This window comes from Chlamydotis macqueenii, chromosome 5 (genome assembly GCF_036417535.1).
Source record: "Chlamydotis macqueenii isolate bChlMac1 chromosome 5, bChlMac1.mat, whole genome shotgun sequence".
Taxonomy (NCBI): Eukaryota; Metazoa; Chordata; class Aves; order Otidiformes; family Otididae; genus Chlamydotis; species Chlamydotis macqueenii.
In genome coordinates this window covers 53,500,022-53,517,523 of record NC_141560.1, presented here as the reverse complement: position 1 = coordinate 53,517,523, position 17,502 = coordinate 53,500,022, and the positions used below count along the sequence as shown (strand labels likewise).

Here is a 17,502-nt window from a genome sequence, read left to right as displayed (position 1 = left end):
CCATGTGCAGGACTACAGGAACAGAGACACATGCCACCATCCTGGACTCGCAGGCTGCATCATTCCAGGGTAGTAAAGCACAAACTGGCATTCACCCCCATAACCTGCATCTTCTGAAAAAAATCAAACCAAACAAAAACAACCACAAACCTGGTGGCAAGCATCCTGACAGCATCCCACGGGACCTAGCTAAGCTCTGTGCATGGCAAGACCCAGATCAGCAAAAGGGACCGAGGACCATAGCACTGCAGAGAATGAAATTGCTTGCAACTATTTTTTATCCTTTCACAAGAACCTTGCCCTTTCACAGTCTCAGTTACGAGCAGCACCGGAATACACTAGCCATGTTCTCTGCCCCGGGATTCACCAAGGGGAAACAGGGTAGGCAACGAAGCAAAATTACTATCAGTACCTAGTTCATAACCTGAGCAGAGTTCAAGCACGGGTTGCTAAAGTTTATTTCTGCGTATTTCCGCCCCCCAGTCTGTGTCATATCACGCTGATTCATTCTACAGATTCTTTTCTACAGACAGCATAGAGCATAGGAAATAGCCAGGGCTGGCTGCTTAGCAAACCTGCACTGAAAGCTTTCTTCCATCTACTGCGCCTGCTGCTAATTCCCTTCACAGCTCTGCTCATGAATAAAAATACAAGACAATAAAAGAGAACCGCACACATATGCACCTTGCCCAAATTCCCTCCGTACTGGCTGATACTGAGTCACCACCAGCGATTAACTGTTGCTGTGCACTGAGGAGGACACGGTTATTAAATTAATAGAGGCTGCTTAACCTGGCTACAAATATACATGAGTTCTTTGTGCCTTAGTGAGCTAATAAGGCATGTGCTAATTACATTAATTCAAACAAGCCCAGCGTGCCCTGAGGGCAAAGGGAGAGAAGGGCGCAGCAAACCCAGGCTCTTTCATAATAGCTGTGCAAGAGCAGAAAGTACTTGCCTTGACACGGCTTTCGGAGGAGAAGCACAGGAGCGCTGCGGCTTGCACCCTACAGCTCGCTCAGCCCGGCTGGCTGGTTCACGTGCCACAAACCTTGCTTGTTCACCCAGCCCTTGGTGCAACCATAGACACAGGATCCCCTCTCCAAAGGGCCAGCCAGCTTGTCCCTTCCTACCTCTGTGGCCCTGAGCACATCGCAAGCCTTGGAATGACATCCTGCTGCTTTGGGATCCTGAGCCTGGCACCCTGCAGGCAGCCCCCTTCCTGCAGGGACCACGTTGCACCGATAGCCTCCAGCCACGGAGCAGCACCGGGAGGCTGCAAGTCACCCAGCATCCTGCCACGTGCCACTCGTCATGTGGACCTGTCACCTCCATGGTTCCCGAAGAGCGTGGACCTGTCTCCTCCACAGTTCCTGAAGTCAACCAAGGATGGCTCAGCTGGACGGAGGCTGCAGCGTGAGCTCAACCAAGTTAGGCAAATCCTGACCAGCTGCCTAAATCTATCTGGCAACAGGGGCAGGCAGGCAGGACTGCGTGCACCTCCCATATCAAAATAGGAACAGACCCCTCAGAAACAGGAAAGGGAAGGCACAGACTGCAGCAGGGAGAAGCAAAAGGACAGCAGGAAAGAGATGCACAATCCCAGCAAGGTTCAGACAGGCTCAGAGAGGAGCCTCCGGTCTGTCCAGCCCAAGGGTAACCAGATCCCCCACCTCTGCCACCCCGGTCAAGGAGCCTTCTTCAGCATCAGCTGTGCTCACACTCAGGGTGTCTGCCAGGCGCTGCCACCACCTCCTGGCATGCAAGCGAGGGAGAGGAAGAGGAAGAGGAGAGGAAGTCGGTCGCATTTCTTTGCATCTCCAAGGACACGTGCTCAGCGAGGGCTTTCTGCAGCAGCGCTGGTTCCTGTGAACACTAGGGGACTGTGCCAGAGCACAGCAAAGGCGCAGAGATTTTTTTTTTCCTCCTCTGTTCCCACTTCTTTCTATATTCTGTACATCTGGCCCCAGGAGGCCTGAAAAGCAACAGCCCTCCTCCGGCTGCAAGAACTGTGCCAAGCGAACTGCAGGGCGTTTTAAAGATGTGATGCTGACTCTTCCCCTCAAAGAGGGAATCTACAGTCAGGCACCAGGCGAGACCCAGGGCTGCAGAATGGTATCACAACACTGTTTGTCCTGCACAGAGAGGCACTGGTAGAGGCTTGGTACGGTCTTGACAGCAAGTTGTCAGAGAAGATACAAATATTTTCACAAAGGAAACCATACTAGGGATTTTTAGCCCCTGCAAAGTGCATCTCTCTTAAGCCACGTGATTCCCTTTCCCAGCAGAGGCTGTGGCTACTCAACCAGTAAATCAGCCTAACTTCAGGCTACTGCCAAAAAGGAAGGAGCTCTTCCTTCCCCCAGCAACTAGAGGAACTCATTTCAGACCAGGCCTATTCCCAAGCCAATGTGTACCTGTGAACACACAAACACTTGTGCTGGCACAAAAAGAGAGAAGCAGGAGTGAGAAGCAGCCTGACTGTTGGGGGACTGGGGTAAACAAAACAAAACAACAAAAAAACCAAACCAAAACAAAAAAAGCCCTGAAGAATAAAGTAGAACAAAAATCCCTCCAGCAAAGCCTGGGAGATAAGGGCTTCTGGGCCCTGAACAAAATGATTTAAAAGACCTAGAACCCCACAGCCCTGTGGGGCTATACACCAACTGATAGCTGTTACTTGGAGTCCTGAAGAGGGACTGCACGAGCCAGGCTGGAGCAGCAACACATCCAGCAAACCCTACACCCTGCCCCCATAGCAAAGCCACAGTGCTTCGAGAGAGCTAGCTGCTAACGTGGGCGTCAACACTAAAAACAGGATCCCAGGGTCTGAAAGAACCCTACTTTGGCATTCTCTGGAATTAGGAGCTGGGCTCCACCTAAGGCAAGGTGACAGAAAAGCATGGAGCATGAGTCACCACGTAAGCAAGCAAACATCTGCGTACAGGCTGCAAGCTCAGCCCCTCACTAGAGCCAAGACTATTTCAGAAGCCTCTTGTAGAAGAGACCAGACACAGAGAGCTGACAGGATAACAAAAGGATGTCTCCCAGCCTCCCAAAATACTTTGCAACAGCATGTAGAGATCTTTCCGAGGAAGGGAGCTTACCCATCGCTGAAGGCAGATTTTGTCTAATGCTCCCAGTATACTAGAAGAAAAGCCAGTTAAATGTCATGTTAATCAATATTCCCTGCCTCTCAGCCACAGGAACGGTGATACAGGACACTGCTGCTGCCAGTCCCTTTGTGGGGACACATGAACGTACCTGCTCTGCTTCTGCACCAGAGTTTCTCTCCTCCCACTTCAGCTGTTCGCTTACACCAAAGTTGTTCAGATCAGAGCAAAATGGTTCCTTGCTAAACGTGCATCAGTGGCCCCACACGGGTCATGTTGCTCCTGAGGAGGTTAGCAGCTCCTCCAGGGAAACTCATACGTGCTCCGTGACAAGCAGAGGAATTGTCAACAGGAGTGCAACCACCGCCTGACGGCTCGGGAGTCTGCGGCATGATCCATCCCCCAGCTCCCTGCTCACCCAGCGTGCTGTGAATCAGCAGGCTGCAAGGCAGGCAAGGCATTCCCAACAGGAAGATAATAGATTTAGGAGGCTACAGGCAAATGAAAGCACATGCAGTCCTGCTCACTTGAACAGAGCAGAAGGAGATGAACACAAGAAAGGAAAGAGTGAGGGGAAAAAAGTGAAATAAGTTGAACTTGGAAAGGCATTCTCTGGACATTAAATGTCTTACCTGGCTGCCACGCATGCACAATGCAATGCTGCTACCTGCCAGATGTATCCACAGGAATTTACCCAGCACATTAAGCATCCCCACTAAAGCAATTCATCTTGCATTGCCTAAGAATTAGACTTGTTTTCAGAAAGTTCCCCCCCCCCCAAAAAAAAGTCACCTCTGAAACACACCTCACAGCCCTGTTCTACCAACCAATACTGTCTTGCCAAAGAGTGCGTGGCAGGAACAGCAAATAGCATTGTCACGCCAGCGAGCGTTGCGTTGGGAGACTTAACAACGGTTTGGCAGCACGGGAACCAGATGCACTGCTCTGCTCCAGAGGTCCTCTGACAAGGACTTCTGGGCTCCAACTCCCAATCCCCATTGGAGCCGGCTGTGGCTACTGATGGGGGAACCCACCTGCCCTGTGGCAGAGCCCACACAAGATCACATGAGATGACAAACTTGCTGGTAGCCTGGCAGGACATGGGATGGGAGAGGGTTTACATGTCACGGTTGGGGACCCTGATGAACTATGCTAGAGCTGGCTGCTGTGGACAGCCTCACCTCTCCCCTGATGAGGTTACTGCTCTTGCAGGAGAAGGAGAACGTGATTTCCTAACACGGCACCTCCACGCCCTCTCTCCCACGAGCTGACCTTGTGCCTCTGCAAACTGGCCACAGCTCACCTCCACCAGAACAGCCCAGCCAGCGGGCACAGCCGAACCTCACCGCAGGGAAAACGGGAGCTTGCTCCGCACCAGCGACCTGGCAGAGCCACAGGGGCTGAGTCAGCAGCGCGCAGATGCCTCCTGAGCACGTAGAGGCTGCGGGAGCCGCTCGCTCAGCCTCCCCGGGAGCGTGCTGGCAGGTGGCACATGGCACAGCGCACAGGGGCACGCGCCCACACACGGCTCAGCAGCAGCCTGGCATTTCTTCCCCTCTTTCCAAAGCCAAACTCAGACCATCTGTTGAAGTATTTCTGCAAATCATCCTTCCTTCAGGAAGGGCCGAGGGCTGAGTTTAGTTGTTTATACAGCGTCTGGCATTTCTGTAGCACTTGTCGCTTCAGTATCCAAGCTATTTCCTTCAAGGTCTCCATTAGCTTTGAAGAACCAGAGTGGGGCACCAATAAACCTTCACCATAAGTTTCTTAAAAGAAAAAAAAAAACCAAAACAAACCCCAAAAAAACCAGCAGCTGCTCCCAAGGGATGAGATGAACCAACAAGTGCTTCTGGCTGCCTTACAGAGAAGAGCTCAGTTTACCCAGGGCATGGAAAAGGAAGCGACTCCATCCTTGAGAAAGCCAACAGAAAATGAAAAAGGAAAACGAAACACCTAGAAAGAGAGACCATTTACTACATTAGATGGTACCTTCTGCAGCAGCTGCCATTGCTATTGTATACAAGTGGTAAAACCCTGGAAGTGCTGCTGTTCCTATTTGATTGTAGGGGACAGGGTCAGAGACAGACATTTTACTGCTTATCTAAGGTCGTGCTCTGAATCTGTGGCAAAGGAGAAAGTAGTACCCAAACTGACAGTTAGCCCCTGACATACTCTGTCCCTAAAACATGCTTCCTTCTTTCTTCTTTTTTATAAATCCCTAGCTGTCACAGACTAAAGAGCACAGCACCAAACAGGGCATCAAACAAGCTCCCAGTCTGCACGTGGCCTTGGAGAAGGTGTTTCCATCCCACTCTGCCTGGCAGGCAACAGGGAACTGCCCTTGTCCCCTCTACCAAGGTGCGCAGGCAGCACACCCATTAGAGGGGTCAGACACTGCAGTAACAAGGACACAGTACTTGGCAGCAAAAGAAATGACAGATGCGCTGGTCCAGACTAAGCACACCACATGCTGCCACCTCCACGTGTTTTTCCGCGCAAAGCCAGAGCTCGCCCTGACAAGAAGCTTTCGCATCACACAGCACAGCCCTCCTTGTCCAAGCAAAAAGGATTCACTGGAAGCTGCGGCTGAATTTTCAGAAATGAAGGATTACGGCTACTGGACTAGCTTCTGGCTTGAGCCAAACCAAAAGCTCACCCACGCAGCATCTCTCCTACTAAAACAAGTCTTGCTGAAAGTCCCGTATCTTTGTGCTCTACTTAAAAAAGAAAAACACATGCTTCCTCACACCCCAAAGGCCTCCTCCAAGACAGTCACTCCGTGCAGCAGCACTGCTGTCCTGTGTAAGAGGGGAAGTTTTCCTTCTCCTTCCCTCTCCCCACTGTCCTCATAGCTGGGACAGCCTTTAAAACGAGAGCATGAGCCCCAACTATGGAGCCAAACTCCAGGCAGGGCAGGCACAGTCTTTGATGGGACTTCAGTCACCTCCAGCTGCTCAAATTCAGGCCATTCTGGGAAACCCAGATGGATCAAGATCAACCTCTCTCCTCCTGGCCTCTGGATAAATGCTGCAGACCCAGGAAATAAAAAAAAAAAAAATCCAGACAGCTCTCCTGATAAGCAGCACACCAGCATCAGCACCAAGGGAAGGAGCAGGGCACAGGGAGGCTTGACAAGGTGTAGCCACCCACCCACAACAGCACCACCAAAGTGAGAACAAGAACCAGTTATGGAAAGGCTTAACAAAATAAACATAAGACTGCATTCCTGTGAGCAGCTCAGCACAGGCTGCATTAAATCAAGATCAACAGAGACTCCACAAATTAAATAAACAGTATCCCATCACATTTCTCCTGCCACGGAACAACCATTGCTGCCTGAGTGCCTTTCCCTTCCCTAAGCAAATAATCTCCATGTGGGCAGCCCTCCTAAGACAGCAAGTATTCAAAGCTTTTATATTTGCAGATGGGCAAGAGGAAACTGCCAGACAGAAATCCAAACCACCCAGAGAGACAAGGTCTTTTCATTGGGTTTGCCTGGGGTTCTGCCTTGTTTTCTAAAGCTTTTGTACCTCCTGTTACGTTATCTTCACAACAACTGGAACTACCCGGCAATCAATACTACAAGGTTAAAGCAACACCCAGTTTTGCTGAATCCACCTCCTCCTTCCTGCTATCTTTGCGCTGGAAGGCAAACAGAAGAGAATAGGAAAGAATTATCTATCTGCTGTTAGGATTAACCAGAGCAACACAGCATTACCTCTAGCAACCCACCGTGCTGTTAGCTGGATACGGCCAAATGACGGTCCCCGCTCCAATCAGGTACAGGCCAGAGGACTCAGCCTTACAGAAGGAAGGCTTCATCAAATCACAGCACCAGGAAAGCTGAAACACACTGTCTTGTTAGACCTCAGGCACCTCTTCAGCAGAGGAGAGGAGAGAAGGTGCTTGCAGTCACATCCTGCTGTCTCGCTGCGGACAGACAAGGCAACCAGCCTTCACGGCAAGGCTAGAGTTCATGCAGCCATTTATGAGAAATCCACAATGAAACATATGCAGTGTGTACAATACGTTCACGAGTGAAAAATGAAAACTAGCTCACATAGCTCATAGCTCACATACACAGCTCTTTTGCCATGATAAGTGATTGGTAATTCCAACTCTCCTAACTTTCTGGTACTGCAGACGTTTGGGTACTTCTAGGAAAGCCTGAATGTGCAAACATGAGCATCAAAGCAGGCTTTCGCATTTCCTGAAAACACAGCTGAGGATTTAGGTGAATGCATACGCAGATGTAAAAGAATAATATCCAGACCTTAGGCAGTAGCAGAAGGCAGGACGCTGTGACCAGGCAGATCCTTCCCCGTCCTGCACTGCTGCAGGAGCAGCGCAGGCATTTGTCCTTACACAATATTGCAGATTTAAACAGAGGAGCACCGGCAGCTGGGAGATAAGTGTGTCCAACTGGAAGCCTAACAGGACATTAACAAACTTGTAAGTGATAGGCGAAAGAGGCTGTGTGCCCAGGCTCTTCCTGTAGCTTGAGGGCTCCCACATGATGGCCCAACCTCAGCTGATGCAAACCAAATTTGCTCCACTGTCTCTGCCAGAGCTACATCAACTTACTCCAGTCAAGGGCCAAGGTGCACAGCTCTGGGACGCCGCTGACCTACCAGCGGCTGTGTAGAAACTTCATCCTGAAGAAAAACAAAATTAAATAAACAAACAAACAAAAACAAACAGAGAAAAAAAACACTCTGAAAAAGCCAAGAAGGCGGCAAGCTTAGGAGAAATGCCTCTCTGTTCTGAAACAGCCTAGAAAAGGCTGAAATGCAAAGAAAATGCAGAAACTCCCTTCACTGGACATTAGCATCCTCCCATAATACACATGAACTGCAGCAGTCAGGATCACAAGGAAATTCCTTTGTCCCAGCCATTCCAAATCCAGTTTGATTACACTTCATCTCCCCAGCACAGGATCTCCTACCAATCAAACAAAAATATTCTCCATTTTCCCACCCCTTTTCCTTCCCCCTTGAAGCTTCATTCAAAGCTCTTTTATGTCATTCTGGCAGCACAGTATGACTTCAGGCAGATAGAAGCAGCCCATTAAGAGACACATCCCGCGCAGGGCATCTTGCTGGCACAGGAAAGCTGGCAGTGCAAAACATTTGCAGTTCCCTGCTCCCAAGTGCATCCAGAGATCAAGTGACATAAGAAAGCATCGCGCTGCAACAAGCCAGACGTGCTGCAAGATGGCACCAAGGGACACAAGTCCCTCTGCAGCTACGTTCAGTGCTGCAAAACTTTTCTTCTTGTTATACAAGCCTTTCACCTCCCAAATTTCACAAGGACATATCACCTTCCAGGTGCTACTGTGAATTTGTCAATTGCCCTTCAAGAACGTTTTATTTCCACCGTGGGGTGAAAGAGAATCCAGATGTTTGCCAACATCAGTAAAACAAGTAAGTCCCAGCCCAGCAGCAAACCCAAAGCCTAGCCCTTTGGAGGACCGGAGACAGAGACAACGCAGCCCTACACCACACCTAGGTGCTCCTTGCCAAGGCAGAAGGAGCAACTCATCAGTCACTCCTCTTACAGCCTCCTGGCTGCAGATTATTCAGATAAAACCCAGAGTGACAGGGATAATAAACTATTTTCACACCACTGCATGGCCACCACATACCCTGCAATAAGGCTGTTCCCAGATCAGGCTTCAGCCTGTACAGAACAGCTGTTCTAAGGAAAACCTGCAAAACTGGGCCGCTGGTCAGGGATGCTGGATTTTGATATGTTTTACCCTAGCTAAACACAGCACAACATTTTCCCACCTAAAAATGCTGCTGCCCTACTCCAGAAAATCTCTCCCTCCTACTATTTTACATTTCTCAGCATGAGAACAGTTACACAGGAACAACTGTATAAGCACACGAAATGCTTACAGCTCCTAAGCGAGACTTTCCCCATTTTTAACACCCTCACCAGAGCACAGCTCCAAATCCTCACAGCTCCCAGGCTTTGAGGCACACCAAACCCCAGCCACTACATCTCAGTCCCTTCTCTCCACCACACCTTTGCCCTGCTAGAGACCTACAACACAAAACATGACGCACAAGCAAGCAGGAGGGCTGCTTCCACGTCTCTGTGCTGCTGTCACCTTGGCCAGCCAAGTAGATATTTCCCCGTCTTGTCCACTCATTTACATCTTGGCAGGAAAAGGGGAGCAAGTAGCCCTGACAGGCTGTCAGTGATTTCTACCTCCTAGTAACTTAATACAGCACACTACCCCTTCTTAAAATGTCAGCAGAAGGATCTTCTAGGGCCCTGGCATCTTAGTAAGACATTAACAAGATTGCTGGGCATCAAAGATGACTGTGGACTTTCCTTCAGAGCAGTGCTGGGCTCCAATTTACGACACAGATTTACTCCCTGTTCCAACTTGGCTATCCATCTCTGCCACTGATCACCATTGCCCTCAAAACATAACCCTCTTTACTATGATGGGCACTCACTGAAAAAATGAGCCCAGGGGCGCAGCACCAGGAGAAAAATTGTACTTGTGTGAATGATAAGAAGGAGTAGCACACAGTTAAAAATCCTACAGGCAAGACATTCAAAGGGTAAATCCTCATTAAATATTGGTGTTTATTTTCTGGTGAGGAGGTTAGAGTAACTCCTATTAGATCTCATCTATACCTTTATTTGTAACAGCCTGGAAAGCAAAACACAAGCTGAGGATAAGAAGACAACTGCCATCTGAGCCCCACATGACACATGGTTATCAGCCGAGTACGACTCTTAGTTCAATTGTCTTTTGTTTGCTATTGCCAAGAAGCGAGTTCTTGAGAGGCAAAGCCACAGTGACTTGCAGTGATCAAAATCACTGCAGATACAACCCCAACGGCAGCAGCCACACCACCACAGGTCAGATCCTCTTGAAGATGAACGTGCTATGGTAAAAACACCCAGTCTTTAACTGTAAACACCTAATATGTAAAAGATCTAAAAGAAATTAGGTCAAATAAATATATCTGGCATGCTGCTCTGACATTTGTTACTCTGACAGCCTGGTGAGGTGTAGAAACTAAAAGTTGAGAAGTCCTTGCAGGAGCGAGGCCCGGGGCACTGGAAAATCCGATTTCCACAACTGTGCCCTTGCCCAGCAGGAGCCCAGCAGCTCTGAAGGACGCAGAGAGAGAGGAGAAGATGCTTGGGGTCCAATTCCCAAGGTGATCGTGAGGAAATCCCACAGCCCATCCCACAGAACATTTCCACGTTCCCCATCCACGGGAGGACGAGTACAGTCACCTTGACCTACCTCAGAGAGGCGCAGATCTGGCTTAGCAGAGCCTGGGAGGAGCTCAAGGGGGCTTAGGTGCAGGACCCTGCCCTGCCACCGGGACAGCCAGAGGCTACCATCCTACCAATCACCCCAGAAGCCCCGGAGAAACGTGCACACGGCTCTCGGGACACAAAGCGGCAGCTCCGGGGCACTAACGGGCACGGCTGGAACCGCACACGTGTCACCCGCGATGTCCCCGGGGCGGGCGGGGGCCACGCCGCCCCCAGCGCCCGGCAAGTGCAACCCCGGCACCCACGGGGCGATCTCCCCCCGGGCTCGACACACGGGCACCCGCGCCTCTGGCCCCAAATTGGGGCAGAGGGACCCCCGCCCCCCGGGATGAGGGAAGCGGTGTGGGGTGACCGGCACTGCCCAGGGTGAGGGGAGCGGGGGAGGACAGAGGGGTTATAAGCCCCGGGGTGGCGGGGGGGGGAGTGGGAGACCAGGGCAACTCGCAGCCCCCGGGGCGAGGGGCCGGCCCCCCGGGAAGGGGGCCCGGCACACGGCTGAGGCGAGGGGCCGGGGCGAGAGACGGAGGGGCCGGCGCAGCAGGGGCCAGGCCGGAGGAGGCGAGCCGCAGCCTGGCGGCAGGAAAGGCACCGGGACCCCCGCCGACACCTCCCGAGGGCTGGGGAGGGGCCGCGCCCGCACTTACCGGTTCGAGGCGGCGGGTTCCCGCCGGGGCCGGAGGCCGGTGCGGCGCGGGGTGCGGAACCTCTCAGCGCGGCGCCGCCCGGCTCGGCTCAGCTGTGCCCCTCCTGGCCGCGCTCGGCGCAGGAAAAGCCGCCGCCGGGCCCGCCCCGCCGGGGCGGCCGCCGCGTCGCCATAGCAACGCGGGCCCGGGCGGGCGGGCCGGGCTCGCCGCGGCCTCCCCCGGGCCGGGCTCTCCCGGGGGCGCAGCGTCCCCGGGCGACGGGAACCACGGCGTCGTGAGTGAGGGTGTCCTGCCGTGCCCCTAGCCCTGCTCTCCCCGCCGGCAGCAGACCCCTCTCGCCCAGCCGCAGGGCCAGGCGCGCTCTCCTTCACCCCGTCTGCCCCCGTCAGCCATCTTGCAGCCACCCGGCGAGACGGCACACGGGTGGAACAACGGGACTAGCGAAAACGGCGGGGAAAATAATAAATCTGTCATTCCCTTCAAAATATAAAGACCAAGCCGCTTGTGGTCGGTGGGGTCACCACGCAGTGCCACCCGCTGCCCAGCTGGAGAGCCTCTAGGCTACGGGCAGGTATTGCTTTTGGGTTTAATAGGCTCCATCGTGGTTTCAAGAGTGTTAACAGGGCCTGAGTCCTCGCACAGAAACATCAACGGGACCGTTTCAGTGAGCTTTGGAAACTAAGCAAGAGGGTGGGGAGGACGGCAGTAGCCAGCCAGATCTCTGTGCCTCTTGGGATGGCGCCTGCAGGTGTGACACCACCGAGGTATGAGGGAAAGATCCGGGGGAATACATCCGTAAGAGCATCCCTCACCCCTCACGTGCACCGGGCACAATGCCCTAACAGATGCAGCATGGGGCTACCAGCTCTGCACCGAAGGAGCCAGCAAAGCACGAGCAGGCAGCCTGTGCAATGAATCGGAGATGATCGGTGAAAAGCAGCCGCAAGGATGGTGGAGTGTGTCAGGCTAATGAGGACGCTGTGCACAGGGGAGAAGCGACAATTATATGGAGTGGTGATGAACAGCCCAGAAACATCAGAGTTGTGCACGCACCTGAAAACGAGAGGAGCTTGTTATCACAGTCAGGGACCTGTAACCCAAGGGGAGAAGAGGATGTAAACCAGAGGTTGGCGAAGCAGCAGAAGCCAATGCTGATGAGTTGGATGTAAGTGAAAAAGGGAGCAGCTTGTGCACTTTTCAACCTGGGCTGCACAAAGCATGAGAAGATACAGCACAGGAGGTGACAAAGCTCACTCCAGAAAGGCAGTGCCAGACCAAGGAAGGAGGGTTGTGCACCATGACCATTTTTTGGGTGTGTATCAGATGGGCATCCATCACAGGAGCAAAATGCAAATACTGTGGGCAGGGACCCGCTGGCACAGTCTATTCAACCCCTCAGCATTGTCTCCACTGTGTCCTTGGGAAAGTGCTGGCAGGCACTGACATGAGGCTCCCTCAGTTTGGGGAACAGAGTGCAGGGGAGCTGCGATCACCCCTTCCCACTCCCCAGCTGCGGAACTCTTTCTCACTCCCGTCCTTGGTGGTTGTAGGTCTCCGCTCTGCCCTGTTTTGCAGAGGATTTGGTATGTTTCACTGTGGCATACCAACTCTGACAAAAGCCAAACTGAATTTGGCATCGATTGAGGGGGATAGATTTTACTATTTATCATCACATGCCATCTTATAGATGTACTGGTAGGACAGTACCATCCCCTGGCAAAGAAGAGGTTAATGCTGTCCGGCTTTGCGCTGAGTTTTAAGAGGACTTCAGTCACCCATTTTTATTTTTGGTTCTGCTGCATAAAAACAACTGCGCTTTGTAACCTGCATGGAGCAAAGGACCTGTTTCTTCTGGCAGCCTTTAAGAGAGGGGATAAAAAAACACAGGAAGAAGGCTCACATTCAGCGAGTGCCAGGTTGTCAAGGTTTCCTCTGCTCACAGACAATTTTTTTCTTCTGACAGACACAAGAGAGGTTTAAAACCATTTGGTACAAAGTGGAGCTTCAAAAGCAGCAATGTCTGTGGCTCATACAAGGTGAAGAGCAGAGCTCAAGACTTCCTGTACAAGGCAACACTGTCACCATCATGGCACACATGGGAGCATTATACCAGGTTTGTGTTCGGCTTGTCACAAAGCTCCCCCTGCATCAGTCTCAACATCCTGTGCTGCTTCCAGCCCGGCTGCCAGAGAGGCCGTGGGCTGGTTTAGCCCTACCAAGGACATGGATCAAGTTCAGTCCGCTGGCAAAGAAAGGGGCTTTCACGAGGTCGCATTTTTCAACTTCCTTCCCCATTGGCATTGCTTTCTGTTTTAATAAATCGTGGAGGGCCAGTGAAATCCCCAGGCACCTGATGAGTGTGGGTATTAAACCAATGCTTAAAAAAGCCAAATTGGACGAGCTTGGTCACTGCTCCCTTGGCTCAGTGGCCATCATGGATGTGATTATCAGAGCGGTGGTAGATGATTTAACTGATATAGGTTGAAGAAGCAGTAACATGTAATTAGCACCAGTCAACATTGTTTTCTGGAAAAATCAATCTCGTCCACCACTGGGACCGCAGGACGGGTTGCCAAAGGTAACAGCACAGAAGTGATAGGGGAGGCATCCAGCATCTGACTGCTGAGAGTACAGCCAAACAGTATGAATAAAAAGAACAGATTCACAGCTAGCCATCAGCTTCGATACCAGGAATCACCCAAAAACCACTGACCCAGCAAGTCTGATTTTATTTTCTGTGCAGACCCTTGACATTACAGAAGTGAGAGCGGATGTGGATGCAGCAGGGGAGTGAAGGGGGTGTGGGAAGGGGACAGCTGTACCCCAAGTCTGGCTCTGTTGTATCTGAGACCTCAAGGCTGCCAGACCACACAGGTGAACCAGCATACATGGTCTGTCTGTCCCCTCTGGCCATCACTCCTCAGAAGGAAGCTGCAGACATCTTCTTAGTAGCTATTTGGTTAAAACGCCTAACAAATAGTGGGAGGAAAGTCCCTGATGCTCCAGGCACACAAGTGTTCCTCAATTTCCACCAGCAAACTCTCCAGCCACTTTTCTTCAGCAAAAGCAGAGAAATCAAGGCTTGGCAATGTTAGTCTCTGGAAAAAAAACAAGGAAAAAACTTTCAGGCTTCCATCATTGATCATTAAGAAGACAAAACAGGCATATAAGTAGAATTTTCTTCCCTTTGTAAGTGGCTTTTAGAGCCACAGGGCTGACCCTTGAGTGCTAACGGGTAAGGCATCATGAGCTGGCTTGCAAAATGGCCCAGCTCCTGCAACATGCCCCGCAGGGCTGGCGACCTCCAGTAAGCACCAGCATCTCGCCATGCCTAGCACCCGTGGGGCTCCGGCCTCAGGGCTGCCTGACACCCAGCAGCCCTCGTTCCTATGCATCTGTCTGCAGCGTGTCCCACGGCAGCAGTGCCCTGGCTCCTTTGGTGGCTGACGCAGGCTCCCACGCTCAGCACAGAGGGCGCAAGGGAAAGCAAGCTCATGCCCTGCGCGCTTATCTCCCGGATAAAAGAGCAAGGCACTTTTGTTTATTGAGTGCCGACAAATGGCACTGTCTTGGCTGTGAGATCGACCTCCAGATCCCACTCCGGGCACAGCTGCTGGCAGGGAGCCCGCAGCTGCAGCTACCTATTGCCACAGCAGCTTTTCGGCAGGGCTTACCCCCTCATCCCAGGGAGAAAATGCCCCACAACGTCCCACCATCTACATCTGTTCCCTTGCAGAGGTGGCATTGGACTTACAGGGCATTGCAGGATGGGGAGAATCACTCTCTTTCTCTGGGGTATGTGGCCAAGCAATGCCAAATAGCACCGTTTGCTCTAGGATTTTACAGTGTTCTCCACTCTCCACAGCTTGTTCATTGATTTGTCCTTCCAGCGCCAGGGAAATCTGCAGCCTGAGGGATATCCGCGACTGCATTAACCCTCTTTACCGTTTCTCGAGGGCAGAAAGGTGGCTTGGCTCCATGCTGCCATACTGGAGGGTGAAGTGGACACCGAGGACACTGCCATCCTGCCGTGGGTGAAAATGAAACCACCTGACCCATGGAGAGAGTCACGGCTTCCTGGGCTTGCTGCCTCCCGAAAAGCTGCCACCAGCTCCTTCAGGGCCATGTTATTTTGGGACCCCACAAAGTTGATGGATCCATTTGTGACTGCCTCTGCCCTCCAACCATTGCTGATGCACAGCAGTTGTCACAAAATAGCCTGTTTAAGCAGCAGGATCTTCTTTTCCCTGCACAGGCTGCAACCAAATTATCTGTTGCAAAGGGATTTTTGAGGAGAAGACACTATTTTCCTGCTCCTTTCAATGCACCAGGATGAAAGGCTGGCTGGAGTTGTCACTCAGCCTGATGCTCCTGCAGCACATGAAGGATGTGCCAGGCCCCAGGAGCCAGAGCCTTGGGAGGGAGCAGCTACAACCAGTGTCACAATCCGTGCTTGTTCTCAGCTCTGGCCTTGGGGAGAAGCTAAGAATCACAAGGATTTCCTTTTTCTCCAACCTGGAGGGAAGAAAACCAAATGCGCCCTTGCGGCCCAGAAGGCCAACCGCATCCTGGGCTGCATCAAGAGAAGCGTGGCCAGCAGGTCGAGGGAGGTGATTCTCCCTCTACTCTGCCCTGGTGAGACCCCACCTGGAGTACTGTGTCCAGTTCTGGAGCCCACAACACAAGAAGGACATGGACCAGTTGGAGAAGGTCCAGAGGAGGGCCACAAAGATGATAAAAGGGCTGGAGCACCTTTCCTATGAGGACAGGCTGAGAGAGTTGGGGCTGTTCAGCCTGGAGAAGAAGAGGCTCCGGGGAGACCTGACAGTGGTCTTCCAGTACCTCAAGGGGGCCTACAAGAAAGATGGGGAGAGGCTGCTTAGTAGGGTCTGTTGCAATAAGACAAGGAGTAATGGTTTTAAAATAGTAGGGGGTAGATTTAGATTGGATATTAGGAAAAAAATTTTCACAATGCGAGTTATAGAACACTGGAACAGGTTGCCCAGAGAGGTGGTGGAAGCCCCATCCCTGGCAACGTTCAAGGCCAGGCTGGATGAGGCTCTGAGCAACCTGATCTAGTTGGGGATGTCCCTGCTCCTTGCAGGGGGGTTGGACTAGATGACCTTTGAAGGTCCTTCCAACCCTAACCATTCTATGATTCTAAAAACATTTGTCCCAAGCCGTTGCTGCTTTCAGAGGGAGTGAAATCCTCCAAGACCTGGGCTGAAGCAGTAAGGTGAAGATTCATACCTAAGCTCATGTCCTCCCCCAGCTATCCTGTTACCCCCTCCCTCAGCCAGCTCTCCTGTCCTACTTCTCACTGTTGTCTAAAGCTTCTCTTCATCAGCCCAACAAAGCTGAAGCCTAACCACCCAGGTTCATCAGCCAGGTCCCTTTTTCACACGGTGGGGAGAGATGGATGTCTCCATAGGGGCTGCAGCCCCACTTTCTCCTGGACACACAGATTTGCTGATTCTAAACCTGGTGATGTTAAACACCTCCAGAAGACCAGGTCTGGCCCGTGGCAGCGAACTGGCAGAACTGGCATAGCTGGGACGCATCTGGGATTATTCAGATCACTGTATATTGCCACCTCCCGTTCATATACAAAGCTTTGAGTTCTTGGTGCTGCCTTCGAGCCATCCCATGGGTGGACCTGAAGCTCCCTTGTACCTTTTTTATCAGGAAAAAAAGGTTTTCTGTATTAGGAAGGAAGAAACCTCAAAAAAATTCTCAAGCTATTTGTGTTTTTATTAGAAATACCAAAGTTTACCCTTGCTGGTTCAAGCAGAGGGCTGAGTGGTGAAAAGCTGAGTGGTGAAAGCTTGGAAACTTACGGCAGCCTGAGCAACTAAAAGATGAGGAATATTAGCTTGCTGTTTTCCCAAGTCACTCACTAACATCTGCAGACAGCATCCCTCAAGCTCTCATGTCCCGTTAGCTAAATCAGACCTGCCCAACTTCTCTGTGACATTTGGGGCTGTCCCGTATCCCCTGTGACTGGACTGACCTGTGTTCCCTGGTGGCCTCCTGCAACACAGCATCTGATGGCCACACAGGGCCTGCCCAGAGATGTGGCCCCACCTGGTGACATGGGAGCAGTGACCCAGAGCCTGGGACTTTGCGTGCCCAGCCAGGAGGTGCCCAGAGATACCTCCAGCTGCAGCTCTCTGCTGAGGCGTAGTGAAAACAAGGCAGAGCAGAGGTTTTCAAGCTTAACGTGTCCAGGGCAGAAATCCCGTCTGTCCCTTTGGGCAGTGCTGCCCGGTTTGTTATGGGTCACCATTGAAATTCTCAATCTAGGAGCCACATGACTCCTAGGAGGGGTCCAGGCAACAGCTGCCTCTGACCTACGCAAGCCAAGGTCTCCCCTTATCCACAGGGCAGCTTCAGCAGAGGCAAGACTTGCAACCATCTTGCCTTTCTAGAGAGAG

The 17,502-nt window shown here is 51.9% G+C and overlaps 1 protein-coding gene across 2 annotated transcripts in view; it reads right to left on the bottom strand.

Moving 5' to 3' along the window:
• SLC25A22 (solute carrier family 25 member 22) overlaps positions 1-11,150 on the bottom strand; it is a 54,524-nt gene extending 43,374 nt beyond the window's left edge. The window contains exon 1 of one of the 2 annotated variants that reach the window (XM_086749814.1): positions 11,069-11,150. The gene's annotated coding sequence lies outside the window, so the exon portion shown is untranslated. Of the gene's footprint in view, positions 1-1,673; positions 1,690-11,068 lie in introns of those variants that run through there. The other variant, XM_086749815.1, reaches the window with a different exon arrangement.
• Between the last annotated feature and the right edge of the window lie 6,352 nt (positions 11,151-17,502).